The sequence below is a fragment of the Heptranchias perlo genome, chromosome 20 (assembly GCF_035084215.1).
Source record: "Heptranchias perlo isolate sHepPer1 chromosome 20, sHepPer1.hap1, whole genome shotgun sequence".
NCBI classification, from domain to species: Eukaryota; Metazoa; Chordata; class Chondrichthyes; order Hexanchiformes; family Hexanchidae; genus Heptranchias; species Heptranchias perlo.
The window spans coordinates 13,571,446-13,593,400 of NC_090344.1; the positions used below are offsets into that span (position 1 = coordinate 13,571,446).

The 21,955-nt window shown below is 44.8% G+C and overlaps 4 non-coding genes across 4 annotated transcripts; 2 read left to right on the top strand and 2 right to left on the bottom strand.

Moving 5' to 3' along the window:
• Positions 1 to 8,222: 8,222 nt before the first annotated feature.
• trnai-aau (transfer RNA isoleucine (anticodon AAU)) lies at positions 8,223 to 8,296 on the bottom strand. Its single transcript has one exon. It is a non-coding gene; the product is annotated as a tRNA-Ile (tRNA).
• Positions 8,297 to 9,222: 926 nt separating this feature from the next.
• Positions 9,223 to 9,296, top strand: trnai-aau (transfer RNA isoleucine (anticodon AAU)). Its single transcript has one exon. It is a non-coding gene; the product is annotated as a tRNA-Ile (tRNA).
• A 769-nt stretch (positions 9,297 to 10,065) lies between these two features.
• Positions 10,066 to 10,138, top strand: trnak-cuu (transfer RNA lysine (anticodon CUU)). Its single transcript has one exon. It is a non-coding gene; the product is annotated as a tRNA-Lys (tRNA).
• Positions 10,139 to 21,549: 11,411 nt separating this feature from the next.
• trnag-gcc (transfer RNA glycine (anticodon GCC)) lies at positions 21,550 to 21,620 on the bottom strand. The gene has a single exon. It is a non-coding gene; the product is annotated as a tRNA-Gly (tRNA).
• Positions 21,621 to 21,955: the final 335 nt, after the last annotated feature.

Sequence of the window (21,955 nt, forward strand, 5' to 3'; positions counted from 1 at the left end):
CGGCTGTTTTAGCATTTCTCAGTCCCACTACTCCCATTAATGACACTTGTTTATGCTAAATTCTGCTTAATGCATTCGTGTCTCGTTTTCCTCACAGTGAAAAGTCAGTAATTTTATCCCAGTATAAAAGAAAGAAATTCTTGTATTTATAAAACGCTTTTCACCACCTCATGACGTCCCAAAGCGCGTTACAGCCAATGAAGTATTTTTGAAGTGTAGTCACTGTTATACTTGTGGTAGAGTGGATAATCTGCGGATGCTAAGATGGATAACAATGTACCTTTAGAGCAATTAACTCCGCAGAGTCTCACTTGATAATACAAGTCACACATTCAAAGCGAATGTGGTAAAGATAGGCTAATATTGTTGATATGAAATAGTTAGTGTACAACTTGAGATTACCGCACATCGGAATAGAAAACGTGATTGGATGGATAGAAGAGTTCTCAAAGGATGGCCGATCGGTAAAAGGAAGCACCGAATTCTGCAGTGGCTGCAGTTGTGTGATTGCGCTGGCTCTTTGGGTTAGGGGTATGATGCTCGATTTGGGGATTCGATGATTGGTTTTGCATTCAAATCCCGGAAGAGCCCTGCGTTGCCATTTTAAGTGCAAGTTCAGTGATTGGTTTTTCACGTCTTGACAGTGTGTGGAAGGCAGGAATGAGCATGTTGGAGCCCGAGAGGACAGAATGTAAAGGTACTGTCGAAGCAACACACGTGGAGAAAATAAATGTCGAAAGATGGTGTGCAGGTTGATGCTGAACATGAATCGAAATATAAATATATCCCAATTCACATGAACGCAGAATAAAAATACTCCGACATTAATCGGTAACCGAACTTGGGCCTCCCGAGTAGCAGGCGAGAATTCTACTGCTGAAACAGCAACGTCCGCACAACAGCCGGTTGCATGTGTTCAGCTGGAAGCCAAGAACATACAGTCTCATAGATCGCCTGTTTCAACATTCAGCATTTTGATCCACAGCCGTGTCGGATTTGTCGCTCGCAGCTGCGATGACCCAATGATTAAGGCGTTGGACTTGCAATGTGGTTTTTCGACGCAACACACAGGGAGAAAGGAAAATGTCTCAAAATGGTACGCAGATTGAAGCTGAGTGCGAATGTATCACATTTCACGCGATCTCATGAACGTTGAATGCCAATTGTCCTGAATTGGACGAGAGGTCGAACCCAGGCTTCGTTCTTGGCAGACGAGAATTCTATCACTAAAACAGCAATGTCCGCACGGTAAGGGTCTGCAAGTGTATAGTTGGAAACCTGCCTGAAAGCACATCATTTCACAGATCTTTTGTGATAATCCGACGCATTCTGATTTACAGCCGTGCATTTCAATTGCTTGCAGCTGCGATGGCCGAGTGCTGAAGGCGTTAGACTGAAAATCCAAGAGGGTTTTCACCCGCAGATTCATAATCCTGCTCAAAGCGCCGTTTCTTATAGTGTTGTTCAATGCTAAAATAAATATAAACTGCTGTTAACCAGCCGCATTTCTCTCCTTCAAAGAGATATGTCAGCGCCGCAGACGTGTTTAATTCGGAGACCAATGGTCTCTTACAAGACACTTGAAGGAATATCTCCAAAGCTCCATGTTAAATTCTGCTCGTTCGCAGAACTTGACATTTGTTTCTATACTTTAATCTGTCTCTTGACTCTCTGTGTTTTCTCCTCATGGACTTCTCAGGCTTTATTAAACGGCCAAGGATGATCGAACCTGCAGAGAACTGTAAAGATAGAAAGACTGAGACGGTAGGAGAAGCAAAGGAGTAACCGAGCTGATGAATTCAGAACTAATGCCTCCATATTTATATCTCTTCGCCCTCACAGTAAAAAAATCAGCAAATTGATTACAGTACACTTATGGTAGAGTGTATAAGATGCGGATGTTGAGACAGACAACAATCGAACCGTTGCCATGGTGATGAAAACGCCGAATCCAAAACACGAGACCACAAGGAAACGCTGAAAGTTCTTTGCTGCGAACAAGCAGACAAACGCGGCCTTTCCTACTTGCCCCTTTGTAATTCAGATCATTTTCGGGCCAGACAAGCTGCTCGCACAAAATGGCACTTTCTGTTCGAACTCCTATCGCGACAGAAGATGACGTTCAGGAAACGACAGCACCAAGTGCAAGTAGGCATGTACATGAAATAGAAAGTGAGATAAATTACTACCACAAGCTGCCGGTGTAAATCATTCAATTTCCCAAAATTCACCCACCGAATCAATGCAGCTGCTGGGAAAGCTGCAAGGCAACCCAGCTCTTTCGGGCATCGTTTGAAGCAACTGGCAGTTTAAAGTGGCATCTCCTGCTACTTCTGTGGGGAGTGAGAGAGAGACAGTGTCGGTATCTGCGGACAGTTTGATTTTGTACAGAACTGCAGAGAGAAACGGCAAATATACCGGGGCTGTGAGATATGGTATCTTAGTCATATTGAACCACAAGAATATCCGCAGTCAGAATCTGAAAGGAAGGGAGAGATAAGCGGCCTGAGAATAAACACAGAGCTGAATGAATCACGAAAGAATGAAAAAGAAATAAATGTTATCAGTTCTCCGGTGTCTGGTGCGCAATCTTGGGACCTCCCCGATGGACTGGTGGTTTACGATTGCGCTGCTCCCACCACCGCTTGGTTCGATTCGCGGTCAGAGAATTAACTCTAACAAGAGTGAAGATCCTATTAAATTAACTGCATGAAGCTAATTAATCGCAGTTTGTAGTTGAATCATTGCGTTAATCAACAGCTAACTTTCTATTTCAGACTGCAGGAGACATTGACGTGGTTACCGAGAGACAGTCAAAACTTTAATAAGATTGTTGTGCTTTGCATGTGATGAAATTTGATCACTTTACAAACTATCGAAAGCCATAAACTCATACAAAAACGACAGAAGCCTTTAAACCAGATTGAGGTCGAATCTAGAATATTCTGACCCATCAGGAGATGCGCTATTTATTAGCTCAGATTGCGGAGAATTAGCAGCAGCTCACACTCCCACAGCGCTGCGGTATGAACATGTACCGAGTCAACCTCGGTCATGAGCACGAGACTCCACGAGTCTGAGAGCATCAAAAGGCGCTCACTAAACAATTACCAAAGAGAGGTAAATTTTTCTCCGGTCTACGATAGCTTTGCTGGTCGAACAGTGCACTTCAAAAGAATCAATCTTTAGATCGTTGGTTCAATTCTATCTCAAAGGAGCGATCAAGCAGCAATTAGCTCAAAGCCGCTCTCGTAAGTTTACAGCTGAACTTTTGGGCGCTGTGGCACAGGACGCCTCTTTCGCTTTCTCAAACCTGAAGGCTTTCTGTGTCTGCTCGAACACGGCGGTTTTGCTGGAGCATTTGCCTCTCCTCACCAGCAGGGAGTGCCTTCGAGCTGCAACACTTCAAACCGCATTCACTTTCAGGCAAAAAATCTTCTCCCAGTCAGTCAGACAGACTCTCGCTGTTCCCTCAAGCTCGGGGCGACTGGTCCTTTCTGATGACCTGGTCTGTCTTCCACAGGCTCGGGCTCTTCTCAGCATCATTCATGGTTACTGTGGATTCCCGTTCTGCTGTTGTTCACTTGCTGTTGCTCGATACCGAGGATTGAAGCAAAGTAATTAATGTATTCAGAGATCGGGCCAACGGAAGCCAAGATTTCTCTGCTGGTCGTGGAGCTGCTTGGAGGCGAGTGCGAAGCAGCTGCTGTGAAGGACAATCCGTTCTTATATTTCTTGCTGGTTTACTTAAATACAAACCTACCGTGGACGGATATCGGGTTGATTTTCTGGACGAATCAAATCAACCGCGAAGAAAAATCACCTCCAGCCAAAGGAACAAAAAATAGAAAACAAATATTTGTGAACGATTAAGTGCAAGAATTCAGAATCCAACCCACGCCTCCAGGGGACGTGGAGACTTGAAAGAAGCGCCGAAGACCGACTCGGCCATGCTCGCTCCGAAACTGTAATTTACTGACCCTGATTTGCCCAAAGAGGCGCCAAGAAAGTTTCACTTCGTCCGGTTTTTGGTGGATGCTGTTGGAAGGCAAAAATATCCCGCATTGGTCGTAAATCGAACCTGTGTCTTTCAAGTTATCAACGAGAATTCGACCAATGCACCACCAATACCATTTGTGTTGTGATCAGAGAATACATGTGTCCATTTGGAATCCTACATGAAAGAAAATGCAGTCTGACAGAGCTCCGGTGAAAACCCAACGCAGTCTGAACGACAGCCATGCAAGAACTGCCATGTGCCGCTGAGATCACCGAGGAATTGAAGCGTTAAATTCAAAATTAAATGGAGTTTTTCTTCGTAGGTTCGAATTCTGCCCGCTGAGTTATTGTTTAAAGATCCGTTCAATGCTCAAATGAATGAACTGGATCTAATTCACTTCATTTATCTCTCTCAGAGCATGAGAGATACTCGAGCGTGGCCGGCGCTTTTAATTCGGTGCCCAATGTACTCTTGCAAAATTCAAATACACGAGGAAGAATATCTCACAATCTGCAACTAAAATTCTGCTACTTTGCAGAACCACCCATTTATACTCTACTTTATTCACATGTATCTCTCTATCTCTCCCTGTCTCTTGTCTCTTTGTGTTGACCCATGATTGACTTCTCAGGTTTCCTGGAACGGTGAAAGCTGATCGAACCCGCAACACCAGCAGGGAAACATAAAGGAAAAAAAGACTGAGACGGTCGGAAAAATAAAGGTGCAATCCAGCTGATAAATTCGGAGCGAATGTCTCCACATTTATGTCCCTTCGCCCTCACAATAGACTGTGACGATGCCGAGACAGATGCCAATGCAGCTTCAGATCAACTAATTCTGAAAAGTATTATTTGGAAAAACAAGTCGTACATTGCAAACGAATTTAGTAAAGAGAGGCTAATATTGGTGACTGGAAATAGGTAGTGTACAACTTGATATTGCTGTATATAGGAATAGAAAACGAGATTGGGTGGACAGAAGCGGTTGGAAAGGATAGCCGATCGGCTGAAGACTATGGTGAAATTTTAGACCGGCTGCAGGGCTTTCGAACAAGCGGCTCGTTGGTCTCGGGGTATGATTCTCGATTTGGGCGTTTTTCCAATGGAATATGCGAAAAATCCCGGACGAGCCCTGTGATCTCACTGCTTTTTAGTGAAAAGTCACCAATTGGATTCTGACATCTTTGCAGTTGTTCGAATTGAATTATATTTGAGCTCCAGAGGACAAAGTGCAGAAGTTTCCAAGGCGCAACACACACGGAGCAAATAAAATGTCTCAAGATGATGTGGAGATTGAAGCTGAATGTGAATTTACCCCAATTTAGGCGGTCTCATTGATATTAGATGACCGGATCTAGAACCACATATCCAAGTTTGCCGATGACACAAAGATAGACAGAATTATAAGCAGTGTGGATGGAAGAATGAGATTACAGAGAGATATTACCAGATTAAGTGAATGGGCAAAACTGCGGCAAATGGATTTCAACGTAAACATTTTGGACCTCAAAAAGATAGATCAGAAAACATATGAACGGATGTTACTCCAAAAAATTGACCTCATGACATTTTGTGTGGATTCGCTTGTTTCTGAAGTCTGCCAAACTTTTAAAAGCTACCAAAATATTTCAATAGGAACCTTATGGCATGAACGGGGCTCGAACCCGCGACCTTGGCGTTATGAGCATCATGCGCTGAACAACTAAACTAACCGACCATGCAGACAGCCTAGCTTCATGGGCTAACCCACGAGTTGGGTAGTGTGTCTTTATTTTTACACCGGCTGACAGGGTTTTTGAACGAATATTGAATAAACCACATCCCTGAAACATTGTTACTTGTTACTGTATACATTGTCGAGGATGCAGATCAAAATTAACAAACAAAGGGCACTTTAATGTAACAAATTAAATTGCGATCACTATTATTTTACGAACAATGAACAGCCCATCCATAAAACACTGCCCCGCTATAAAAACTGTGGGCAGGACACTGAGCGACTGAGAAAGCAATATCACCGCAACGTGATTCGATCAAGCTGCGTTTTGACGTTGAGTCAGATGTCTGTCTGTCTATCTGTCTGTCTGTTTATCCGTCTGATTGGGTCTCTGCCTTATTCTCAGGCCAGGCTTTTTGTTTGCTGGCTGCAGGCCTCGCTCCCCGACTGACTGAACAACTACCGAGCCGTGTGTCAGAATCAATGACTGTGACTGACTGTCTGCCCATTTATGGCCACATTTCTGAGTTCCTGCCTTCGCTCTGTGTCGCGGGCCTGTCTCTGTCCCTTAGGATCACAACACAACCACAAGCTTCACGACTGAACGCAGGTTTGGTCAGTCTGTCCTCGCAGGTCCTTCGGAAGCTAATGATTTTGAACTGAATTATTTTTCCTGAGTGACTTGTGAAGTTTTGTTCAGTGATATGTTTGCGAAAGAGAACGGAGGAAATAGTTAGTGTGCAACTCGACATTTCTCTACATCGGAATAGAAAACGTGATTGGATGGATAGAAGAGGTCTGAAAGGATGGCCGATCGGCTGTGGGTGGCACCGAATTCTGCAGTGGCTGCAGTGGTTCATTACCGGTAATGAAAATGAGGTAATATACCACCACAAGCTGCCGGTGAAAATCATTCAGTTTCCCAAACTTGACCCACCGAATCAAATGAAGCTCCTGGGAAAGCTACAAGACAACGCCGGTCTATCGGGCATCGTTTGAAGCAACTGGCAGTTTAAAGTGGCATCTACAGCCATGCAAGTACTGCCATGTGCCGCTGCGATCGCCGAGTGGTTGAAGCGTTAAATTCAAGATCAAATGGAGTTTTCCTTCGCAGGTTTGATTTCTGCTCGCTGAATTATTGTTTAAAGATCCGTTCAATGCTCAAATAAATGAACTGGATCTAACTCACTTCATTTATCTCTCACAGAGCAAGAGAGATACTGGAGAGTGGCCGGCGCTTTTAATTGGGTGCCCAATGTACTCTTGCAAAATTCAAATACACAAGAAAGAATCTTGCCCAATCTGCAACTAAAATTCTGCTACTTTGCAGAACCACCCATTTATAAGCGACTTTATTTGCATGAATCTCTCTATCTCTCCTTGTCTCTTGTCTCTATGTTGTCCCCTGATGGACTTCTCAGGCTTCCTGGAACGGTAAAGGCTGATCTAACCTGCAACACCAGCAGGGAAAGGTAAAGGAAAAAAAGACTGAGACGGTCGGAAAAGTAAAGGTGCAACCCAGCTGATAAATTCGCAGCTAATGTCTCCACATTTTTGTCTCTTCGCCATCACAGTGAACGAAAACAGCAATCTGAGTAAAATATACTTCTGGTAGCTTGCACACTGTGACGATGCCGAGACAGATGTCAATGCAGCTTCAGATTAACCAATTCTGAAAAGTATTATTTGAAAAAACAAGTCGTACATTGTAAACGAATTTAGTAAAGAGAGGCTAATATTGGTGACTGGAAATAGGTAGTGTACAACTTGATATTGCTGGATATCGGAATGGAAAACGAGATTGGGTGGACAGAAGCGGTTGGAAAGGATAGCCGATCGGCTGAAGACTATGGTGAAATTTTAGACCGGCTGCAGGGCTTTCGAGCAAGCGGCTCGTTAGTCTAGGGGTATGATTCTCGCTTTGGGCGTTTTTCTAATGGAATATGCGAGAGTTCCCGGGTTCAAATCCTGGACGAGCCCTGTTATCTCACTGCTTTTTAGTGAAAAGTCACCAATTGGATTCTGACATCTTTGCAGTTGTTCGAATTGAATTATATTTGAGCTCCAGAGGACAAAGTGCAGAAGTTTCCAAGGCGCAACACACACGGAGTAAATAAAATGTCTCAAGATAATGTGGAGATTGAAGCTGAATGTGAATTTACCCCAATTTAGGCGGTCTCATTGATATTAGATGACGGGATCGAGAAACACATATCCAAGTTTGCCGATGACACAAAGATAGACAGAATTATCAGCAGTGTGGATGGAAGAATGAGATTACAGAGAGATATCACTGGATTAAGTGAATGGGCAAAACTGCGGCAAATGGATTTCAACGTAAGCAAGTTTGAGGCCGTCCACTTTGGACCTCAAAAAGATAGATCAGAAAACATATGAATGGATGTTGCTACAAAAAATTGACCTCATGACATTTTGTGTGGATTCGCTTGTTTCTCAAGTCTGCCAAACTTCTAAAAGTTCCCAAAGTATTTCAATAGGAACCTCATGGCCCGTACGGGGATCGAACCCGCGACCTTGGCGTTATTAGCATAACGCTCTAACCATCTGAGCTAACCGGCCATGTATACGTCTTAGCCGCGTGTTGGGTAGTTTGTGTTTATTTTCACACAAGCTGACAGGGTTTTCCAACGAATATTGAATAAACCACATCCCTTAAACATTGTTACTGCAGAATTCGGTGCCACCCACAGCCGATCGGCCATCCTTTCAGACCTCTTCTATCCATCCAATCACGTTTGCTATTCCGATGTAGAGAAATGTCGAGTTGCACACTAACTATTTCCTCCGTTCTCTTTCGCAAACATATCACTGAACCAAACTTCACAAGTCACTCAGGAAAAATAATTCAGTTCAAAATCATTCGCTTCCGAAGGACCTGCGAGGACAGACTGACCAAACCTGCGTTCAGTCGTGAAGCTTGTGGGTGTGTTGTGATCCGAAGGGACAGAGACAGGCCTGCGACACGGAGCGAAGGCAGGAACTCAGAAATGTGGCCATAAATGGGCAGACAGTCAGTCACAGTCATTGATTCTGACACACTGGTTGTTCAGTCAGTCGGGGAGCGAGGCCTGCAGCCAGCAAACAAAAAGCCTGGCCTGAGAATAAGGCAGAGACCCAATCAGACGGATAGACAGACAGACATCTGACTCAACGTCGAAACGCAGCGTGATCGAATCACGTTGCGGTGATATCATTTTCACAGTAGCTCAGGGTCCTGCCCAAAGGTTTTATAGCGGGGCAGTGTTTTATGGATGGTCTGTTCATTGTGAGTAAAATATTATTGATCGGAATTTAATTTGTTACATTAAAGTGCTCTTTGTTTGTTAATTTTGATCTACATCCTCGACAGTATATACAGAAACAAGTAACAATGTTTAAGGGATGTGGTTTATTCAATATTCGTTGCAAAACCCTGTCAGCTGGTGTAAAAATAAACACAAACGACCCAACACGCGGGTAAGCCCATAAAGCTGAACTACATAGATGGCCGGTTAGCTCAGTTGGTTAGAGCGTGGTGCTAATAACGCCAAGGCCGCGGGTTCGATCCCCGTACGGGCCATAAGGTTCCTATTGCAATGCGTTGGTAACTTGAAAAGTTTGGCAGACTTTGGAAACAAGCGAATCCACACAAAATGTCATGAGGTCAATTTTTTGGAGTAACATCCATTAATATGTTTTCTGATCTATCTTTTTGAGGTCCAAAGTGGACGGCCTCGAACTTGCTTACGTTGAAATCCATTTGCCGCAGTTTTGCCCATTCACTTAATCGAGTAATATCTCTCTGTAATCTCATTCTTCCATCTGCACTGCTTGTAATTCTGTCTATCTTTGTGTCATCTCTCTCGATGTTGGCGGAATCCATAATGAGGGGTTTTAATCTTGAAATTGGAGACAGACCAATCAGGCAAGAAATCAGGAATTACTTTAGCAAACAAAATACGGCCGAAAGCTGGAACTCTCTCGGCCAAAAGGATGTGGATTGTGGCTCAATTCAAGTTTTCAAGACTGATATTGATAGATCATTTCTCGGTTTGGGTTCCAAGGGATATGTGTCCAAGGCGGGGAAGGAGAGTTGAGTTGCAGATCACGTCATGATCGAATTGAATGGCACAGCAGGAAGAGGGGCTGAATGGCCCTCTCCTGTTCCGATGTTCCTTTTCAGCTCAGCGTGGTGCTGAATGACGTTCAAAAGGCATCAGACTGACTCCAGAATGAAAATCAGGTGCACAGAAGGAGAAACCCTGAGATTGCAGAACGAACTGAACCCCTGCAGCAAAGCCAACAGCTGTCTCTCTACAATAATAGAATGGGAAGAATTTTAGCAACTAGCCCGGCTAGCTCAGTCGGTAGAGCATGAGACTCTTAATCTCAGGGTCGTGGGTTCGAGCCCCACGTTGGGCGATTTGTGTTCTATTTTTCACAATGGGTAATAAAATTTTCAAATTGCAACCTCTTTTCTCGAGTTCATGAAATCCAGTTAAAAAACAGACACGACACTGTGCTGTGTGAAATGAAACCTTGAGCGTTGCTAAATATCCAGTCCCTCCCGATTCTACATTCCCTCCAGATGGGACACGGCAGATTATCGGTTCAATCGGCTTCATTTATTGCTGTTATAAAAAATGTTGAATGATCGAAATTGTAATATTTGGAAGATGACATCTCTGGATCCATTCGCCTCTCTGATCCATCCTGAGCCCCCCTTACCCTCTTTGATTCTCGCTGAGCTCCTTAACTTCTCTGATACACTCTGTCTCTGACCTCAGAGAGTCCATGATCATCTTTGAACCTTGTCAGCGTTCTTTACCTTCTCTCATACCCACTGAGTGCCCCTTACACAGATCTGCCCTGAGCCCCCTTACACTCTCTCAGACTCGGCAGTCCTTCCCCTCTCTCAGTTCTTAATGTACTTTCCGATGCCCTCTGACAGTCCCTTCCCTTCTCTGAGCCCCCTGACACTTTCTGATGACATCTGACTATCCCTTCCCCGCTCTGAGATCCCCTTGCACTCTCTGATACCCTCTGACAGTCCCTTCCCCTCTCTGAGATCCCCTTGCCCCGATGGATCGCCACTAAGAAGCCATTAGGCTCCCTGATACATTCTCAGAAACCATTACCCTCCCTGATATCCAAGTGCGATGTAATTTTACAGGTGGATCGACCGGTCTGTGTTAAGGATGAGATCCAGAATTTGTTCGGTCGCTGCTACTTCGGACTCTCGGAATCTGAGAGCTCTATCGGCGATCGGTACCGATCTGCTACTATAAACTGGGTGTGGGTGTATGAGCGCGCTGTTGCTTTATAAACCGAATGAGTTTATATATGAGAGCGATGTTTATATATGAACTGTGGGTGTATATATATATGAGTGCGATGTTTATATATGAACTGTGGGTGAGTATATATGAATGCGATGTTTATATGTGAACTGTGAGTGAGTATAAATGAGCCACAGCAATGTGGTTGATTCTTCATTGCCCTCTGAAAAGGCCGAGCAAGCCACTCAGTTGTAAAATCTCGCTAGTAAAAGTCATAATAAGAATAAGAACGGACGGACCACCCGGCATCGGACCACTAGGCACCGGACACGACAAAGGCAAACCAAGCCCAGTCGACCCTGCAAAGTCCTCCTCACTAACATCTGGGGACGTTTGCCAAAATTGGGAGAGCTGTCCCACTGACTAGTCAAGCAAAGCCTGACATAGCCATACTTACAGAATCATATCTTTCAGCCAACGTCCCAGATTCTTCCATCCCCATCCCTGGGCTGTCCTGTCCCACCGGCAGGACAGACCCACCTGAGGTGGCGGTGCAGTGATATACAGTCAGGAGTGAGTGGCCCTGGGAGTCCTCAACATTGACTCTGGACCCCATGAAATCTCATGGCATCAGGTCAAACATGGGCAAGGAAACCACCTGCTGATTACCACCTACCGCCCTCCCTCAGCTGATGTATCAATCCCACTCCATGTTGAACACCACTTGGGGGAAGCACTGAGGGTAGCAAGAGCACAGAATGTACTCCAGATGGAGGACTTCAATGTCCATCACCAAGAGTGGCTCGGTCGTATCACTGCTGACTGAGCTGGCCGAGGCATGAAGGACATAGCTGCCAGACTGGAACTGCAGCAGATGGTGAGAGAACCAACACGAGGGAAAAAGTTGCTTGACCTCGTCGTCACCAATCTACCTGTCGCAAATGCATCTGTCCATGACAGTATTGGTAGGAGTGACCACCGCACCGTCCTCGTGGAGACGAAGTCCCGTCTTCGCACTGAGGATACCATCTAACGTGTTGTGTGGCACTATCAGCGTGCGAAATGGGATAGATTCAGAACAGGTCTAGCAGCTCAAAGCTGGGCATCCATGAGGTGCTGTGGGCCATCAGCAGCAGCAGAATTGTATTCCAGCATTATCTGTAATATCTTGGCCCGGCATATTCCTCACTCTACCATTAATAAACAAGCCAGGGGATCAACCCTGGTTCAATGTGGAGTGCATAAGAGCATGCCAGGAACAGCATCAGGCGTATCTAAAAATTAGGTGCCAACCTGGTGAAGCTACAATTCAGGACTACATGAAAGCTAAACAGCGGAAGCAACATGCCATAGACAGAGCTAAGCGAATCCACAACCAACGGATCAGATCAAAGCTCTGCAGTCCTGCCACATCCAGTCGTGAATGGTGGTGGACAATTAAACAACTAACGGGAGGAGGAGGCTGTGTAAACATCCCCATCCTCAATGATGGCATAATCCAGCACGTGAGTGCAAAGGACAAGGCTGAAGCGTTTGCAACCATCTTCAGGAAGAAGTGCCAAGTGGATGATCCATCTCAGCCTCCTCCCGATATCTCCACCATCACAGAAGCCAGTCTTCAGCCAATTCGAATCACTCCACTTGATATCAAGAAACGGCTGAGTGCACTGGATACAGCAAAGGCTATGGGCCCCGACAACATCCCGGCTGTAGTGTTGAAGACTTGTGCTCCAGAACGAGCTGCGCCTCTCGCCAAACTGTTCCAGCACAGCTACAACACTGGCATCTACCTGACAATGCGGAAAATTGCCCAGGTATGTCATGTCCACAAAAAGCAGGACAAATCCAATCCGGCCAATTAACGCCCCATCAGTCTACTCTCAATCATCAACAAAGTGATGGAACGTGTCGTCGACAGTGCTATCAAGCGGCACTTACTCACCAATAACCTGCTCACCGATGCTCTGTTTGGTTTCCGCCAGGGCTACTCGGCTCCAGACCTCATTACAGCCTTGGTCCAAACATGGAAAAAAGAGCTGAATTCCAGAGGTGAGGTGAGAGTGAATGCCCCTGAAAACAAGGCAGCATTTGAGCGAGTGTGGCACCAAGGAGCTCCAGTAAAATTGAAGTCAATGGGAATCAGGGGGAAAACTCTCCAGTGGGTGGAGTCATACTTAGCAAAAAGGAAGATGGTAGTGGTTGTTGGAGGCCAAACATCTCAGCCCCAGGACATTGCTGCAGGAGTTCCTCAGGGCAGTGTCCTTGGCCCAACCATCTTCAGCTGCTTCATCAATGACCTTCCCTCCATCATAAGGTCAGAAATGGGGATGTTCGCTGATGATTGCAAAGTGTTCAGTTCCATTCGCAACCCCTCAAATAACGAAGCAGTCTGAGCCGGCATGTAGCAAGACCTGGACAACATCCAGGCTTGGGCTCATAAGTGGCAAGTAACATTGGCGCCAGACAAGGGCCAGGCAATGACCATCTCCTACAAGAGACAGTCTAACCACCTCCCCTTGACATTCAAAGGCATTACCATCGCCGAATCCCCCACCATCAACATCCTGGGTCTCACCATTGACCAGAAACTTAACTGGACCAGCCATATAAATACTGTGGCTGCAAGAGCAGGTCAGATATTCTGCGGCGAGTTACTCACCTCCTGACCCCCCAAAGCCTTTCTACCATCCACAAGTCACAAGTCAGGAGTGTGATGGAATACTCTCCACTCGCCTGGATGAGTGCAGCTCCAACAACACATAAGAAGCTCGACACCATCCTGGACAAAGCAGCCCGCTTGATTGGCACCCCATGCACCACCGTAAACATTCACTCCCTTCACCACCGGCGCACAGTGGCTGCAGTGTTTACCATCCACAGGATGCAGTGCAGCAACTCGCCAAGGCTTCTTCGACAGCACCTCCCAAACCCGCGACCTCTACCACCTAGAAGGACAAGGGCAGCAGGCACATGGGAACAACACCACCTGCACGTTCCCCGCCAAGTCACACACCATCCCGACTTGGAAATATATCGCCGTTCCTTCATCGTCGCTGGGTCAAAATCCTGGAACTCCCTTCCTAACCGCACTGTGGGAGAAGCTTCACCGCACGGACTGCAGCAGTTCTGGAAGGCCAATTAGGGATGGGCAATAAATGCTGGCCTCGCCAGCGACGCCCACATCGCATGCACGAATAAAAAAAATGCGATTTTTATATATAAGCTGTGGGTGACTATCAATGAATGCGATATTTATATATGAGCTGTGGGTGAGTGTATATGAATGCAATGTTTAAATATGAACTGTGGGTGTTTATATATGCGTGCGATGTTTATATATGAAATGTGGGTATGTATATATGAGTGCGATGTTGATATATGGACTGTGGATTTGTATATGTGGGTGCGATGTTTATATATGAACTGTCGGTGTATATATAGGTGTGCGATGTTTAAATATGAACTGTGTGTGAGTGTATATGAGTGAGATGTTTATATACGAACAGTGGATGTGTATATATGAGTGCAGTATTGACATATGAACTGTGGGTGTGCATATATGAGTGCGATGTTTATCTATGAACTGTGGGTGTGTATATATAAGTTCGATGTTTATCTATGAACTGTGGGTGTGTATATATAAGTTCGATGTTTATATATGAACTGTTGTGTGCATGAGTGCGGTGTTTATATCTTGAACAGTGGATGTGAATATATGAGTGTGGTGTTTATCTATGCACTGTGGTTGGGTATATATGAGTGTGATGTTTATATATGAACTGTGAGTGTGTATATATGAGTGTGATGTTTATATATGAAGTGTAGTCATGAACAGCAAGGCGTCGCTGGGGTGATATTTTCTTGCAAGACAATGGCGAAAAATTGCATTTGCTTTGGTGTCCCAACAGCTCAGTCGCGGTTGCATTAGACTGAAAACTTAAAGGTCTTTGGTGTAACCCAGTGTTTGGCAGTTTTTGGTTATTTAGTTTCTTCTTCTTTGGGTCGATTCTCGCATTTATTTGCAGTGAAATTTTATCCCCGCCACTGAATGATTGGGAATGGAACAGAGAGACATCAACGATGTGAAATATTTATATCGTCTGTATTTGGTTTTTATTTCTCTGTTACCTTCTGCCTTTTCCTCTTGGTTTTTCCTCTCTCGGTGCCGGGTGACCATTTGATTTGATGCATTTGTTCTAAACTGATCCTTTTTCCACATCTCGGGGCGGTCAGACCCGCTCTGTCTTTCTGTTGTTGCTGATGATCATTAATGGGACCAGGCCGCGAGTTGAACGTTTCTCTGCAAACCGGAGAAAGAAAAATAAAAATAAAGACGTGTTTCTCCGGCCCAGGGGTAAAGTTGCAATGGATGCTATTCAATAAAATTGTCCCGTGAATTTGTCTGTGGATCTGATTGTAAAGCTTGGATTTTAAAATTACGAAAACCCAAAACAAAGGCCCTTATCAGCCCATACAGCAATCAAACCCGCGATCACGACATGATGGCATGTTTTACTCCAGCAAGCTGTGCAACCAGTCTCCTAAAATGCAGTCTGAAAAGCGTTTCACATACAAAATAAATCATTATTAAACTTGTGACTGTCACTCGGTAACCACGTTAGCGTCTCTTTCAGTCTGCAACAGAAAGTTATCGGTTGGTTAATGGTGTTTACAGAAATATTCCTCTTTTCGTCGAGTTTATTTGGTTTCATGTAATTAATTATAGAGGTGTGAACGCCGAATCATAACCACGAGCCCACCAGGCACCTGTACGGACAGTTCACCCAATCCGGTTACTTTGATCATCTGCCCTACTCTGCTAGAAAAACAATAGGATGAACAGCCGTTGTCTGTGAAAAGGTGTCCTCTCCCCTTGATCAAACTAATATCTGCAATTGATGAACTGGAGTGAATTGCGCTCGAAGCAGATCTGGAAAATGCGCAATGTAGCCACACAGGAATTCCAAATCCACTCTACTTGGAGGAAAAGGAGTGACAGAAACAGAAGGAGATGTCACGTGAAAGATTTGGACCCGGACCTGCTGCATGAGACTTTAAATGTTGTCAGCCTTTAACTGTAGCTCACAGTGTGAGAACAGTCATTGTTATCATTTGCCTTTTATGTATCTTCTTGTAATGCATCTCTTCAATATCCCCGGGTTGTTACAGCACTGCTTTCTTCAAATTAAATCCCATTGTGAAAACATACACGATTTCAAACCAAGCGAGGTGTGTGAGATTGGAAGGAGAGTGTGAGTGGGGATCATGGGCCCGTGCTTGCGTGCATTTTGGAAATGGAAACAGAGACATCCGCTGCTTGTTGGAGTGTTTCAACTCACTTTTCCATTTCACGCGCAGACCTACCCGCACTCGGTACTGTCATGGCCTGAACAAGTCTTTCGTGTTCTCACAGAAAATGCCACTTTGTGCGAGCAGTTTGTCCGGCCTGGGCTGCAATGAGGTAGGACACTGGGAGTATTCAATTAATGAAATCAGTACTTCAAACAGAAAACATTCTTCACTCACTCATCCTGATACATTAGGGTCTCCATACTTGAATTATTGTTCCATTCATTGGAACTTGGGAACATGAGTAGGCCATTCAGCCCCTCGAGCGTCCAGGTTAATACATCCTTCCTGAGGTGGGTGCCCGGAACTGAGTGCAATCCTCCAGATGGGGTCTCAGCAGAGCTCTGTGCAGCTGTAACATAACTTCCACCCCATGTTTTCCAGCCCTCTTGAGATAAACGGGGAGAGTCAGAGCTCAAGAGAGAAAGCGAGAGTGAGCAAATGGGAGAGAGAGAGAGGACTATGCATTGCACAAACCGTCCCTGTGTCGATTTCTCAGGAGCGCTATGAATCCCCACTGAGCTTTTGAACCACTTACTGCACCGCAGCAAAAGTTCCAAAGCAGCATATGGGTAACGTGAAATAACCTAATCGACAGCCGATTTGTGGTGCCATGGATAGCACGTGGGACTTCTTCTAATCACTGCAAAGGTTGTGTGTCCGAATCTCACCATCGTTGAATTTTAGTTCAGGGTTCGGTGATTTCGGCGCTGGGAAGTGAAATTTTGCAGCAAAACCGCAACAGGATCATTAATGCTCGTCAAGGAAGGGAAATAACCCCCTCCACTTCATCTGATACAAGTGGCTCCAGTCCCACCCCAATTTATAATGCTTAATCCACTCTGAGCTGGATTGGCGAAACACTCTCAAGAAGGAGGCACATCATCTGCTCACCGCAAAAATCAATCTGCTGGACTTCCGGCTCTGTCAGATTGCATGTTCCTTCAGTCAGGTTTCCAACTGGACACATGCATCCTGCTGCCGTGCAAGCTTTGGTGCTTGAGGGGTAGAATTCTTGCTTGCAGTAATTCTATTCCTGTGAAAGTAGCTCCTGAAGATCGCAAGATGGAAAGTATCGTGACTGAGCGGTCGAACGCGCAGGGTTAAAGCTCAAGCTAAATCCCATAATTTGTCGATGGATCAAAATCATAGTTTGCGGCTCCAATACCGCAGCCTCCCTCCTGTAAACTAATAACACGAAATATCTCATCTGATATTGCAACAAGAGGAACCACGTGGCGATACAAATAATTGATGCATTTTGGAACACTCAATTATACGTTCAGCTCCGTTCGAAATGTTCACAAGGAAAAGGATTCGTTGATCTCGGTGAGACTCAACTAACAACCTCGCCATTTCCCGACCTAGTACGGTTATACAAGAGCCGCGCACTGACTGATTGCGCTGCTAGAGCCCGGTCACTTTGATCACCTCTCCTCCTCTGCTGGAAAGAATCTTAAGGTGAGAGGCCCTTCCCTGTGGAAACGTGTCCTGCCCCCGTGATGAAAATAATATCTGCAGTTACACTTTCAGCTTCTTTCACATCCTCTGCTCCATCGCACTACAATCGGGTTTTCTGTGAACAGATCAAAATAAACTTTGGCAGAAATTCTAACAGCAGTGGGATTCAAACCCACGCCTCTATAGAAATTAAATTTAACACCTTCGACCGCGAGGCCGCGCTACCATAATGTCACAGTAATGTTTAAAGAGCTGTTTAATGCTCCAATAAATGAATTGAAGCTAATTGACCGCATTTAGCCGGTGCTGGGGTTGTTCTCCTTCGAGCAGAGAACGTTAAGAGGAGATTTGATCGAAGTGTTCAAAATCATGAAGGGTTGAGATAAATAAATAAAGAGAAACTGTTCCCATTGGCGGAAGGGTCGAGAACCAGAGGACACAGATTTAAGGTGATTGGCAAAAGAACCAAAGGCGATATGAGGAAACACTTCTTTACCCATCGAGTAGTTATAATCTGGAATGCGCTGATTGAAAGGTGGCTTTCAAAAAGGAATTGGATAAATACTTGAAGGGAAATAAATTCAGGGCAAACGGGAAGGAGCGGGGGAATGGGACTATCTTGACTGCTTTAACAACGAGCCGGCACGAGCTCGATGGGCCGAATGGCCTCCATCTCTGCTGTAACCATTTTATGATTCTTTGATTCTGTTTATACTCTTTATTTTCTTTGCATGCATTTCTCTATCTCTCCCTGTCTCTGTCTCTTGTGTTGTCCTCTAATGGACTTCTCAGGCTTCCGTGAACGGCGACGGCTGATCGATCCTGCAACACCAGCAGAGAAGGTTGAAGAAAGGTTGAGACGGTAGGAAAAGTAAAGGTGCAACCCCGCTGCTGCAGTCAATGTCTAAACATTAAGATCTCTTCGCTCTCACAGTAAAACAAAGCACCAATTTGATTAAAGTTCACTTATGGGAGAGTGTATGTTATCACCATGCCGAGACAGACGGCAAAACATATAATAGAATCATTAAAATTTACGTTAGCGGAGGCCATTCGGCCCATCATGTTTGTACCGGCCGGAAAAGCGATATCCAGCATCACCCGACTTACCAGCGTTTAGTCCGTAGTCTTGTCGGTTACGGCTCTTCAAGTGCATATTGAGGTCCTTTTTAAACCCGATGAGGGTTTCTGTTTCTCCCACCCTCTCAGGCAGTGAGTTCCAGACCCCCACCACCCGCTGGGTGGAACAAAATTCCCCTCTGCTCCACTCTAATCCTTCTACCAATTACCTTAAATCTATGACCCTTTTTATTGAACTCTCTGCTACGTGAATCAGGTCCTTCCTATCCACTCTATCGAGGCCCGTGATAATTTTATACACCTCAATTAAATCTCGCCTCAGCCTCGTCGGTTCCAGAGAAAACAACCTCAGCCTATCCAATCTATCCTCATAGCCAAAATTCTCCACTCTTCGCAACATCGTCGTAAATCTCTGTACCATTTCTAGTGTAGTCCCATCTTTCCTGTAATGTGGTGACCAAAACTGTACGCAATACTCCAGCTGTAGCCGAACTAGTGTTTTATTCAGTTCCAGAATAACCTCCCTGCTCTTACATTCTATGCCTCGGCTAATAAAGCAAAGTATCCTTTATACCTTTTTAACCACCTTAACCACCTCTCCTCTTCCCTTCAGGGATCTGTGGACATGCACTCCAAGGTCTCTCTTTTTAACGACACCTCTCAGTATCCTCCAAAGCAATGTAGTTTCCGAGCAACTAATTCTGAAACGTCTTGATTGATAATTTTAGTCGTAGAGACGAAACCAATTTAGTAAAGGGAAACTAATATTGGTGACTGGAAATAGTTAGTGTACAACTTGATATTGCTGTATACCGGAATAGAAAACGAGATTGGATGGACAGAAGAGGTCTGAAAGGGTAGCCGATCGGCTGTGGGAGACAGCGAAACTTTAAACTGGCTGCATGATGTAAGTAACAGCGTCTGGTTGGTCGAGATGTATGATTCTTGTTTCGGGGGCTTTGGTTGATTAATATCTGAGAGTCCCGGGGTAAAATCCCCAATAAGCTCTTGCTGTTCAGCTACGTTGAGTGTAAAATTCACCAATTGGCTTCTGACATCTTTTCAGTGTTCCTGTTGGTAGGATTAAAGTGCATGTTTGAGCTCCAGAGGACAGAGTGCTGAAGTTTCCAAAGTGCAACACGTGTGAAGTCAATAAAATGTCTCAAGATGATGCAGAGATTGATGCTGAATGTGAATTCCCCCGATTCAGGTGGTCTCATTGATATTGGATGACGGGACAGGGAACGACATATGGAAGTTTGCCGATGACACCAAAATGGGCAGCGTTATAAGCAGTGCAGATTATATAGGAAGAGGAACACAGGAACAGGAGTAGGCCATTCAGCCCCTCGTGCCTGCTCCGCCATTTGATAAGATCATGGCTGATCTGTGATCTAACTCCATATACCTGCCTTTGGCCCATATCCCTTAATACCTTTGGTTGCCAAAAAGCTATCTATCTCAGATTTAAATTTATAAATTGAGCTAGTATCAATTGCCATTTGCGGAAGAGAGTTCCAAACTTGTACAACCTTTTGTGTGTAGAAATGTTTTCTAATCTCGCTCCTGAAAGGTCTGGCTCTAATTTTTAGACAGTGCCCCCTACTTCCAAAATCCCCAACCAGCGGAAATAGTTTCTCTCTATCCACCCTATCTGTTCCCCTTAATATCTTATAAACTTCGATCAGATCACCCCTTAACCTTCGAAACTCTGGAGAATGCAACCCCAATTTGTGTAATCTCTCTTCGTAACTTAACCCTTGAAGTCCGGGTATCATTCTGGTAAATTCCAGAGAGACATTAATATAATGAATGAATGGGCAAAACTGTGGCAAATGGATTTCAATATAAGCAAGTGTGAGGTCATCCACTTTGGACCTCAAAAGGATAGATCAGAATACTTTATAAAAGGTGAAAAATTCGAAACTGTGGAGTTCCAAAGGAACTTCGGTGTCCATGTACATAGATCAATAACAGGTCATGGACACGAACAGAATATATTCCAAAAGGCGAATGGAATGGTGGCCTATATGTTTAGAGAATGAGAATAGACATTATGCTACAGCTGCACAAAGCTCTGGTTGGACCACACCTGGAGTACTGTGTTCAGTTTTGGGCACCGCACCTTAGGAAGGATATGTTGGCCTTGGAGGGAGTGCAGTTTGATTTACTAGAAAGATAACTGGACTCTAAGCGATAAATTACGAGGAGAGATTACACAAACTATAGTTGTATTCCCTTCAATTTAGTAGATTAAGGGTTGATGTGATCGAAATGTTCAAGATATTAAGAGGAACTGATGGGGTAGTTACATGGAAACTATTTCCGCTCGTTGGGGTGTCTAGGACTTGGGGACATAGGCTAAACATTAGAGTCAGACTTTCAGGAGTGAAGTTAGGAAACACTTCTGCAAGCAAAGTGTTGGAGAAGTTTGGAACTCTCTTCCATAAACAGCAGTTGATGCGAGCTCAATTGTTAATTTCAAACCCGTGATTTATCGATTTTTGTTAACCAAAGATATTTAGAGATATGGGACTAAGGCGGGTACAGGGATTTCGGTCACAACTCAGACATGATCGTATTGAGTTGCGGAACAGGCTCGACGGACCAAATACCACAATCCTGTTCCGAAGTTCCTCATTGGTGCAGAATGCAAAACGATCTTGCATTGGCCGGGAATCGAACCCGGGTCTCCCGCGTGGCAGGCGAGAATTCTACCCCTGAACCACCAATGCTGGGTTGTAGAAGTTACATGTTCCTATATGGAATGCTGTCTAAACGAACATGCCGTTTACAGCTGCGATGGCCGAGTGGTTCAAGCGTTGGTCTCAAAACCCCATTTGGGTTTTCCTGCCGAGGTTTGAATTCTGCTCGCAACCCCCAACTGTTTAAAGATCTCTTCAATGCTCAAATAGATTAATTGGAGTTAATTGACCGCATTTACCTCTCTCCCAGCATCAGAGATACTTCAACGTGGCTGGTGCTTTTAATTGAGCGTCCAATCTTCTCTTGCAAGATTTCAAGACCCGAGAAGGAATCTCTCCCAATCTGTAACTTAAATTCTGGTCGT